This window comes from Aegilops tauschii, chromosome 7 (assembly GCF_002575655.3).
Source record: "Aegilops tauschii subsp. strangulata cultivar AL8/78 chromosome 7, Aet v6.0, whole genome shotgun sequence".
Classification (NCBI taxonomy): domain Eukaryota; kingdom Viridiplantae; phylum Streptophyta; class Magnoliopsida; order Poales; family Poaceae; genus Aegilops; species Aegilops tauschii.
The window spans coordinates 336,632,627-336,642,862 of NC_053041.3; positions in this window are offsets into that span (position 1 = coordinate 336,632,627).

The following is a 10,236-nucleotide window of genomic DNA, read 5'->3' on the forward strand; positions in this document are numbered from 1 at the left end:
GCCATCTTCATCTTCCCGACCTCGGCGTTGACCTCGATGCCCTGCTTGAGCCCGTGGACGAGAAGCACTGCACAGCTGCTGCCGATGCCATGAAGGACTGGGTAGAGGCCCTGCTGGAGAAGTTCCTCACCATCAACCATGCGCCTCCAGCTGGTGATGCCGCCGATCCCGCAGTTACGGCTGACGGCGACGCCGATGTCGAAGGGACACCCCTTGCGGGCGACAGCAGCGCCCAAGGCTGAAGAGAAGGCTTGCTGGTGGCGCTCCCCTCCGCTTTAATTTCCTGTAGCATGCACCGTGCCTCGTGGAGGCGTTAAAACTTGTGTTTGGCATTTGAAGAACAGTATGTCTTGTAATAATTTGTTAAGGTTCCGCGATTTCCTTCCCGTTGTTTTATTGTTCTGCGTCGGCAGGTGAGGGAGTCCTGGACTAAGGGGTCCTTGGGCATCCGGCCTATTAGCCATGGGCCGAACTGATGGGCTGTGAAGATACGAAGACCTAAGACTGTACCCGTGTCCGGATAGGACTCACCTTGGCGTGGAAGGCAAGCTTGGCGACCAAATATGTAGATTCCTTTCCTTGTAACCGACTTGGTGTAACCCTATATCCTCCTGGTGTCTATATAAACTAGAGGACTTAGTCCGGAGGGGAGAGATACTCATTACCATAGTCATACAGGCTAGACTTCTAGGGTTTAGCCATTACGATCTCGTGGTAGATCAACTCTTGTACTTCTCATATTCATCAAGCAATCAAGCAGGAAGTAGGGTATTACCTCCATAGAGAGGGCCTGAACCTGGGTAAACATCGTGTCCCCTGTCTCCTGTTACCATCGACCTTAGACGCACAGTTCGGGACCCCCTACCCGAGATCCACCGGTTTTGACACCGACATTGGTGCTTTCATTGAGAGTTCCACTGTGCCATCCCCAAAAGGTTTGATGGCCCCTTCAATCGTCAACGACAATGCTGTCCAAGGAGAAACCTTCCTCCCCGGAAAGATCTTCGTATTCGGCGGCTTCGCACTGCGGGCCAACTCGCTTGGCCATCTGGAGCAGATCGATAGCTACGCCCCTGGCCATCAGGTCAGATTCGGGAGCTTGAACTACGTCGCGGACATCCGTGGAGACTTGATCTTCGCTGGATTCGAGACCGCGGCGATCACTCCTGGTCACCCCGATGAACATGACCTAAATCTATCATTGGACCGCATCCAGGAGATTGCTCCTGTAACTGCTCTGGCCGTAGATCCAGAGCATATTGCGCCATCCAAGGACGGGAGGCTCAACCCCACCGCGGAGGCCACAGATTCCACGGCGTTGGAGCCGAACATGGACCTAAAGTCACACGACGACTTTGTCACCGGAACACGTCCGCTGCTGTTGAATGAACAAATGGCCGAGTGGGCCGAGCTCCATAGGTTGTCCGGACTTGCCATGAGGTATGTCGTGGATCATCTTTGGCCGAAGGGTCCGAGGCCGAATAGTTATTTTGGTTTAGTGCAACGATTCCTTGGTGTTGTGCCGCATATCGACGCTGTAAAGAGGTCGGCGTGCATAGAGGGTGCGCGGATGGATCTTGCCCGTGTTAAGACATACTGGGCAAAGATGGAAGCCACCGCTATTGCAACCCGAGGTCCGGCCATAGGCCAGGTATCGGCCGAGCACTATTTTGAAGAAGTTCTAGAAGGCGCTCGTTTAATAGAGGCTCAGTGCTCGAAGAGTATCATGTTTGAGTGACATGTATCCCAATTGTAAAAACAATGCTATTTGGATTTTAAAGGCTGTGTTTATACTTTTGCCTGAAAGTATGATGATGCCTCATGTGCGGCCGTTTATGTATGTATATAACCTGAAAGTTTGCAGTCGTCGGCTTCAGCCCCCACGCATGTAATGCGGGGGTGTTCGGAAAAGCGCGTATTCACACTTGATCCAACGTCTTGGTCCATTAAGGAGGTGATAGCGCGGTGAACCAGGCAATCGGACTATATAGCTTTAACACTTTCACTTAGCCATAGGAGTTTAACGGTGGGGCTACTATATAGCCCCTGGTACTTCCGCGCTCATCCGAATACTGTGCACGTACATACATGACCGGGAAACCGGTCCTTCGTTAATGCAGAGGAATCGCGAAGATTCCGCTGAGTCATCGAGTGGTTGACCAGTCTCGTGCTTTATCATGACAGTCAGTTTTTGGCTTTCTCTACTGAGGTGCTCATCGAGATGAACCAGGGCACAATCGCAGTAGTTCTCCCGGTGCCACCTTAGCCGATAGAGCGAAACGTAAGGTAGCAAAACACGGGAGCGGGGCAAACCCAACTATTGACCAGAGACATGATTCGGAGCTGATGCATATAAGGCCAAACTCGCGACGCCGAACACTCCCTAAGGTATTCGGACATTACAACATATGTTGGGCTGAGTAACGCCCTCGATAATGAATCCTGAATTTCCAGGTATGTGCATTCGTCTGACGTGATGAAATGTCAATAACGCCAGCATCCCTCTTGGTTGTGTTGAGTATCCGGAGGGTGTGAAGCAACAAGAGACAGTAAAAAAGGTTTACACAGGGTCTTAATCTAAAAAGAAACCTTTGAGCGGGGCCCTGCTGCACGTCTGCGCCTGTGTCTCCGTTGTGCCGTATCCTGGAAGGGTGTAGCACGATGATCATCTGTAAAAGAGAAAAAAACCCAGGTGAAAGTCTCCGTGCGAAAAATTGGTTATTCTTAATAAACCATTAAAATGCAATCTAAATAGGGTCCAGCCGAACTATAGCCTTTTTTACATGCGGGAAGCCCCTAGCACCACCTATGGGGGTATATCCGTCGACCCAATCTCAGGTTTATCTGAGCTATTACAGCTAGTGGTGCGCTGGACTCGTCTAACCGTGTCCGCGGCCTTGACGACTGAGCATTTATTCTGGTTGGAGGGGCCGTTCCATGTTCGACTGCTAGAGCCGTCACATATTCCTCCGCACGTAAGGAACGCTCTGTGTTTCCACTAACTATGATGATGCCACGTGGACCGGGCATCTTAAGCTTAAGATAAGCGTAATGTCGTACTGCATTAAAACGAGCGAAGGCCGTTCTTCCGAGTAGTGCGTGATAGCCGCTTCGGAATGGAGCGATGTCGAAGGTTAATTCTTCGCTTCGGAAGTTGTCGGGAGAACCGAATACAACCTCTAGTACTAGAGAGCCCGTACAGCGGGCCTCTGGGCCTGGTATTACTCCTTTAAAGGTAGTATTGCTTTGGCTGATTCTTGTCGGGTCTATCCCCATTTTGCGGACGATGTCCTGATATATCAGATTAAGACTACTGCCGCCGTCCATATGGACTCGGGTGAGATGGTATCCGTCAATTATTGGGTCTAGCACCAAGGTGGCCGATCCTCCGTGCCGGATACTAGTCGGGTGATCCCTGCGATCAAAGGTGATCGGGTAGGCCGACCACGGGTTGAGCTTGGGGGTGACGGGCTCCACGACGCATACGTCTCGGAGTGCGCGTTTGCGCCTCCTCTTCGGCATGTGAGTTGCGTAAATCATGTTCACTGTTTTGACCTCTGGTGGGAATTTTTTCTGTCTCCCAGTGTTCAGCTGGCGAGGCTCATCCTCATCTTCACTTGGTGTCTCCCTCCCCTTGTGTTCGGCGTTTAGCTTGCTGGCCTGCTTGAAGACCCAGCATTCTCCGTTGGTATGATTTGCAGGTTTGTCGGAGGTGCCATGAATCTGACATAATCTGTCTAGAATCTTGTTTAGGCTGGATGGTCCATCTCTGCTGCCTTCAAATGGCTTTTTCTGTTGACCGGGTCGAGGGCCCCTAAATCCGGCGTTTACCGCCGTGTTGTCTGGAATGTCTTCATTGTTTCGACGCTTGCTTTTATTGCGTCGCGGTTTTCCGTTGCCATCCCTGACTTCAGATGTGCCAGGGTCGCTGGTGCCGCTACAGGCCAGCCAACTATCTTCGCCCGCGCAAAAGGGGGTCATAAGGCTTGTTAGGGCTGTCATTGTTCTCGGTTTTTCCTGGACGAGGTGTCTGGCGAGCCATTCGTCCCGGACACTATGTTTGAAAGCCACTAAGGCTTCGGCATCCGGGCAGTCGATGATTTGATTCTTCTTTGTGAGAAATCTGTTCCAAAGCTTTCGGGCTGACTCTCCGGGCTGTTGAATTATGTGACTTAAATCGTCTGCATCCGGAGGTCGGACATAGGTCCCTTAAAAATTAGCCCTAAAAGCATCCTCAAGCTCTTCCCAACTTCCAATTGAGTTTTCGAGGAGGCTTTTCAGCCAGTGCCGAGCTGGTGCTTTCAATTTGAGGGGCAGGTATTTGATGGCGTGGAGGTCATCTCCGCGAGCATGTGAATGTGAAGGATAAAGTCCTCAATCCAGACCCCAGGGTCTGTCGTTCCGTCGTATGCCTCTATGTTCACGGGTTTGAATCCTTCTGGAAATTCATGATCCAGCACCTCATTGGTGAAGCATAGGGGGTGCGCGGCACCCCTGTATTTGGATGTGTCATGGCATTCTTCTAACGGTTGTAGTGTTCGGTTTCGATTCCGAGCTGTTATTCGGTCAGTATGATCATTTAGGCGGCCATGATTCTGTGCCGGAGCGCGCTTCCTAGATCCATAGATGGACCTGGCCATACCGGCTTTTTTGCACGGGTCCTCGCGTAAATCGTGCGCTGACTTGTGTGCGACGTCGTTAGCCGCCCTATCGCGGCCACGGGGTGGTCGATCCAGCTGATCGGCCGTTTTATTTTTCGGCTCAATGGGCTCTAAAGCCTCATCGTCGAATTCAGGCAGCAGCTTGTGCTTTGGATAGCTCTTTGTGTGGCGACTGCCACCGTACTTTTCTTCAGTGTGAAGCACTTTGTTCCATCTGCTGTTGAGCATATTCTGCGCGGCCTTAAGCCTTTGCTTCTGCTTCTTTAGGCTCTTCGCGGTGGCAATAAGCCTTCTATCGAGGTTCTCTTGTTCCGAGTGCCTTTCCGGGATGATGTGTGGATCGTCGTCCGGACTGTTCTCCTCTCTGGAGACAGGTTGATGAGCTTTACCATCGGCGTCGCCGTGATCGGACAGCGGCTCCGTACTATGTTCGCCGTCCGCTGGCTCATCCTGCTCTTCCGCTGGGTCCATGTGGTCGTCGTTTCCGTTGGAGTCGACCGGGGTATTATTCTTTATTGCGCTGTTATCGCTGTTTTTGCTGAGGCGGGATTTGTAGCGGCGCCTGCGTCGTTGCTTTGGTTGCTTCTCGAGGGGGTTATCCTTTACTACATCCTTCCGTTCCTCGTCGTTGTTTTCTTTGGGTATGTCCACCATGTATATATCATATGATGAAGTGGCTGTCCAGCGCCCTATGGGCGGTGGTTCCTATTCCTCTCCTGCATCGTCGTCCATACCGTCGATGTCTTCGGAGTCGAAATCAAGCATGTCGGTTAAGTCGTCGACAGTGGCTATTAAGTGGGTGGTGGGTGGGGAACGAATTTCTTCATCGTCCGCTTCCCACTCGAGCCGGACATAGTTCGGCCCGAGGTCTCCTGACAAGGAGAGAGACCTTAATGAATTTAGCATGTCGCCCAAGGGCGAGTGCTGAAAGATATCTGCGGAGATAAACTCCGTGATCGGTGCCCAATTAGATTTGATAGGCACGGACGCAAGCGGTTCGGAGCCTGTGGCCGGGGATGAATCCAAGGGTCCGATGACACAGGTCTCATAGGAGGTGAAATAAGTATTCGGCTCTACCGCCGCTGAGTGTGCGGCCTCCGTGGCGGGGTCCATCCACCCGTCCTTGGATGGCACGATCTGCTCCGGATCGAGGGCCGGAGTAGCCGCAGGTGTGGTCTCCCGAACACCATCTGACGGCAGAGCTAAGTCATGCTCGTCGTGACTGTGTGGCGCACCTGACTTGGGCTCAAGTCCGTCGAAGATCAAGTCCCCGCGGATGTCGGCAGTGTAGTTCAAGCTTCCAAACTGACCTGGTGGCCAGGGGCGTAGTTGTCAATTTGCTCAAGATGGCCAAGAGAGTTGGCCCGTAGTACGAAGCCGCTGAATACGAAGAACTGTCCGGGGAGAAAAATCTCACCCTGGATCGCATCGTTGCCGATGATCGAAGGAGCCATCAAGCCTTGATCGCGACGGCACAATGGAACTCTCAATGAAAGCACCAATGTCGGTGTCAAAACCGGCGAATCTTGGGTAGGGGTCCTGAACTGTGCATCTAAGGCTAATGGTAACAGGAGGCGGGGGACACAATGTTTACCCAGGTTCGGGCCCTCTCGATGGAGGTAATACCCTACTTCGTGCTTGATTGATCTTGATGATATGAGTATTACAAGAGTTGATCTACCACGTGATCGTAGAGGCTAAACCCTAGAAGCTAGCCTATGATTATGATTGTCCTTGTCCTACGGACTAAACCCTTCGGTTTATATAGACACCGGAGGGGGCTAGGGTTACACAGAGTCGGTTATAGAGAAGGAGATCTACATATTCGAATTGCCAAGCTTGCCTTCCACGCAAAGGAGAGTCCCACCCGGACACGGGACGAAGTCTTCAATCTTGTATCTTCATAGTCCAACAGTCTGGCCAAAGTATATAGTCCGGCTGTCCGAGGACCCCTTAATCCAGGACTCCCTCACTCGCGCTCCTCTGTTTTGACCCTGCACGCAAAGACTTGGAGATGGCCCCGCGGGGTGTGAGGGCGTTTGACGGGGGGAGCCCCCTATGTGTATAAATTGATGTTTTACTCTTCTTTTCCTGTCTTAGAGCCGAACTTGGGGCGTGCTTCCGCGAGTTTGTGGGCTCCCGAGCAGGGTTGCCACCACGACTCATCCTGACCTCCCTGGTCTTGTGTAGGTTGCGGGGCTGTTAGCACGCCTTTCTCCTGAGGTAAACCGCTAGGGGTCCATGGCCCTGAGCCTCCTGAGCAGCATGCGACCCCGCTGCGGGGAGCTCGGCCAGGGGCATCCTTGTCGGCGTCCTGGGAACGGGGGTCCCCAGACTTGCCTGCCTGCGGCCCAGGGCGTGGCTCGCCCAACGGCCTGGTACGGCCCATCTTCATCAGCAAACACTCAAGACCCTTGCGAGGGGCCAAGACTCGCGAGGCGGACGATGCAAGACCTCCTCCGGGGCAGGCTCACTAGGCAGGCTCGCGAGGAGCGGAGCGATCAAGGCAAGGAGCACCTCGTGAGGTTCCCGTGATGTGAGCCTTGAAGACCAAGGCCAGGCGGGCACCAGGCGGGCGCCAGCGGGCGCAGAGTACCAGTTTCCTCTTTGGTGCTAAGGGAGCGAGCGTAGGCGAGTAGTCCGGAGGCATCAGGCAAAGGTTTCCATATCGGTGCAACGAGACCAAGACCAGCAGGACGGCAGGACAGAGGTCACCACAGAGCCCACGGCAGCGTCACCACCAGAGCCTTTGATAGGCGAAGACCACTTTTGTCAGGATAGCTCATACTAGTTGCCTCCCTTCAAATCCGTGTTGTGAGATCCCTTCCCACCTGATATTTGGGAAGAGGACCGGGCCCCCTATAAGTAGGACTAGCCACCATCAACGAACGAATGAACGAACGGACCGGGGTTTCGAACTTTGGATCAGATCCATTCCACCCTCACACGCACAAGCTCACCGAGCTCAAGAACACCTCTCCTTAGGAGGTTGTTCTTCCCTTGTACTTGTTCATCCCCAGCCTACAAGGCAATCCACCTCACCACACTGGAGTAGGGTATTACACCACAACGGTGGCCCGAACCAGCATAAACCCTCGTGTCTCTTGTTCATCGAGTTCGTCGAGTTAGGCCTTGAGATCGTGGCAAGAGCGAGCTAGAGAGTGAGGGAGATCTTCATGCGCACCCCCAGTGTTCGAACCTCAAGGGTTTGCCGGAACCCGCAATCCGACATTTGGCGCGCCAGGTAGGAGGTGAGCCGAAGCTTTCCCTCCGTCGACCCACGCTCCATCGTCCCACCAGTTCCATGGCCAATGCTCGCCCAGCTTGTGCTGAGCGCCGGGCCGCCCTCGCTGCCCGCGTCGCCCAGACGGCTTCCGCCGGCGGGCCTCCACGTCATACGCCATCACCTGCCACCAACACCGCCACCGGCCCGGCAGCACGTGAGCAGCAAGCTTCGTCGCTGCACCCCTTCGTGCGGCGGGACGGAGGCACCGCCACCCCGTCGCTGACTCCGGCGGGCTCGTCGTCTCACACGCGTCACGGGACCAAGGACGCGCAAGCCGCGCTGCTCACGGTGCGCGACCTCCTACGCTACCGCCCAGTCACTGACCTCTACGAGGAGTGGCTGGACCGCATCGCCGAGCTTGTCAGTGCCGCTAGGGGCTCTTCTGCGCCGTCTCTCTCGCTGCCTCGTCCACCTCCTGCCGCGGGCAACGTGGCCCACAGAGTGCCTCCACCACCTCCACGTCAAGACGTCGCCCTCGCACCAAGACGCGCGGCCCCACGGCGCGATGCCCGCGCCGGGCGCCCGCGCATGAAGAAGGAAGCTGTTGTGAGGTCCCTCGGCCACGGCAAGACACTCCTGCACTCCCCGCCCCACCGCATCAAAACCGCGCCTTCACTCCCGAACTACGCAGCGTCGTCTGGCCCGGCAAGTTCAAGCCGGACCTGCCTCCGCGCTGCGATGGCACCCCCGACCCCGTCGAGTTCCTGCAGCTCTATGAACTGAGCATCGAGGAGGCCAGCGGCGACGAGAAAGTCATGGCGAACTGGTTCCCCATGGCTGCGGGATCGATCTCCTCCTGGGGTGAGATGCGCGACCGCTTCGTCACCAACTTCCATGGCACTCGCGACCGCCCTCCGGCCGTGGGTGACCTCCGCCGCATCAAGCAACAACCAGGAGAGACCCTCCAGAAGTACATCCAGCGCTTCAATAGCGTACGCCTCAAGATCCCCAAGGTGACGGACGAGGCAATCATCTCCGCGTTTTCCGATGGCGTCCACGACGTCAAGATGAAGGAGGAGCTAGCCATCCACGAGGACCTGTGCACGGCCCTGGAGCTGTCCAACCTTACGACCAAGTGCGCAAGGGTCGAGGAAGGGCGCCTCTCCCTCGTCGAGCTCCTAGCAGCAGACCCAGAAGACAAGAAGGCCAAGGTTAAGGACGTAAAATGAAGGGAGCACCCGTGCTCGCGGCCGAGCCAGAGGTGAAGCGCGGCGCGACCACCCAGAGTCATCCAGGGGCAGCCGCCCGTTCTGCGCCTTCCACAACATGCATAGGCACAGCACCAGCGACTGTCAGGAGCTCAGGGCCATTTGCGATGGACGCTTCGGTCGACTCCCAGACCGCAACGACTGAGGCTACGGCCGTGGAGGAGGTCGAACAGGAGAACGCTGGGACGACCGCGGTCCCCGCCAGGAGTGGCGCGGCCATCCTTGTGAGGACCGCTGGCACGACCAACCTCGCGAGGGCGATTGGAGGGACCAGCCTCATGAGGATCGCCCTCAGGGCAAGACTGACCTCCCTCCTCTGCCGCCACCACCAAGAAGGAACGAAGACCACCATGAAGACGAGGGGGCTGTGGGCTTCCAAGAGCCTCGCGCCATTGCCTGCATCCTGGGCGGCTCCCAGGCCCTAGCCTCTCAGCGTATCTTCAAGTAGTTTGCTCATGAGGTGAATGCGGTCCTTCCCAGCCTCAAAGCCACGCGCCCGCTCCGGTGGTCCAAGTGCGCCATCACATTCAGCTCAGCGGACCAGCTCAAGTGCGCGGCAACTGCCGGCGCCGTCCCGATGCTCTGTTCCCCCATCATCAGCAACGTCCAAGTCACCAAGACCCTCATCGATGACGGAGCAGGGCTCAATGTCCTCTCCGTCAAGACATTCGACCGCCTCCAAGTGCCATATGATCAGCTTCAACCTACCAAGCCTTTCTCAGGAGTGACCGACGGCCCCACCACCCCGATAGGGCAGGTCCGCCTCCCTGTCACCTTCTGTACCCGCGACAACCACCGCACCGAGCTCATCGACTTCGATGTCACCCACATCCGTCTGCTGTACAACGCCATCCTTGGGTATCCAGCATTGGCCAAGTTTATGGTAGTAACCCACCACGGCTACAACGTCCTCAAGATGCCAGGGAACTGGGGCGTTATCGGGGTCCCGTGTGAAGAGAGAGATGCGGTGTGCTCCCTCGAGCGCACCTACCAGGCAGCGGCGGTCGAAGATCCAGACAATGAAGGCACCATCTACCCTCCTGAGGCCATCCCCAAGAAGAAGAAGCTGCTGCTCCACCAA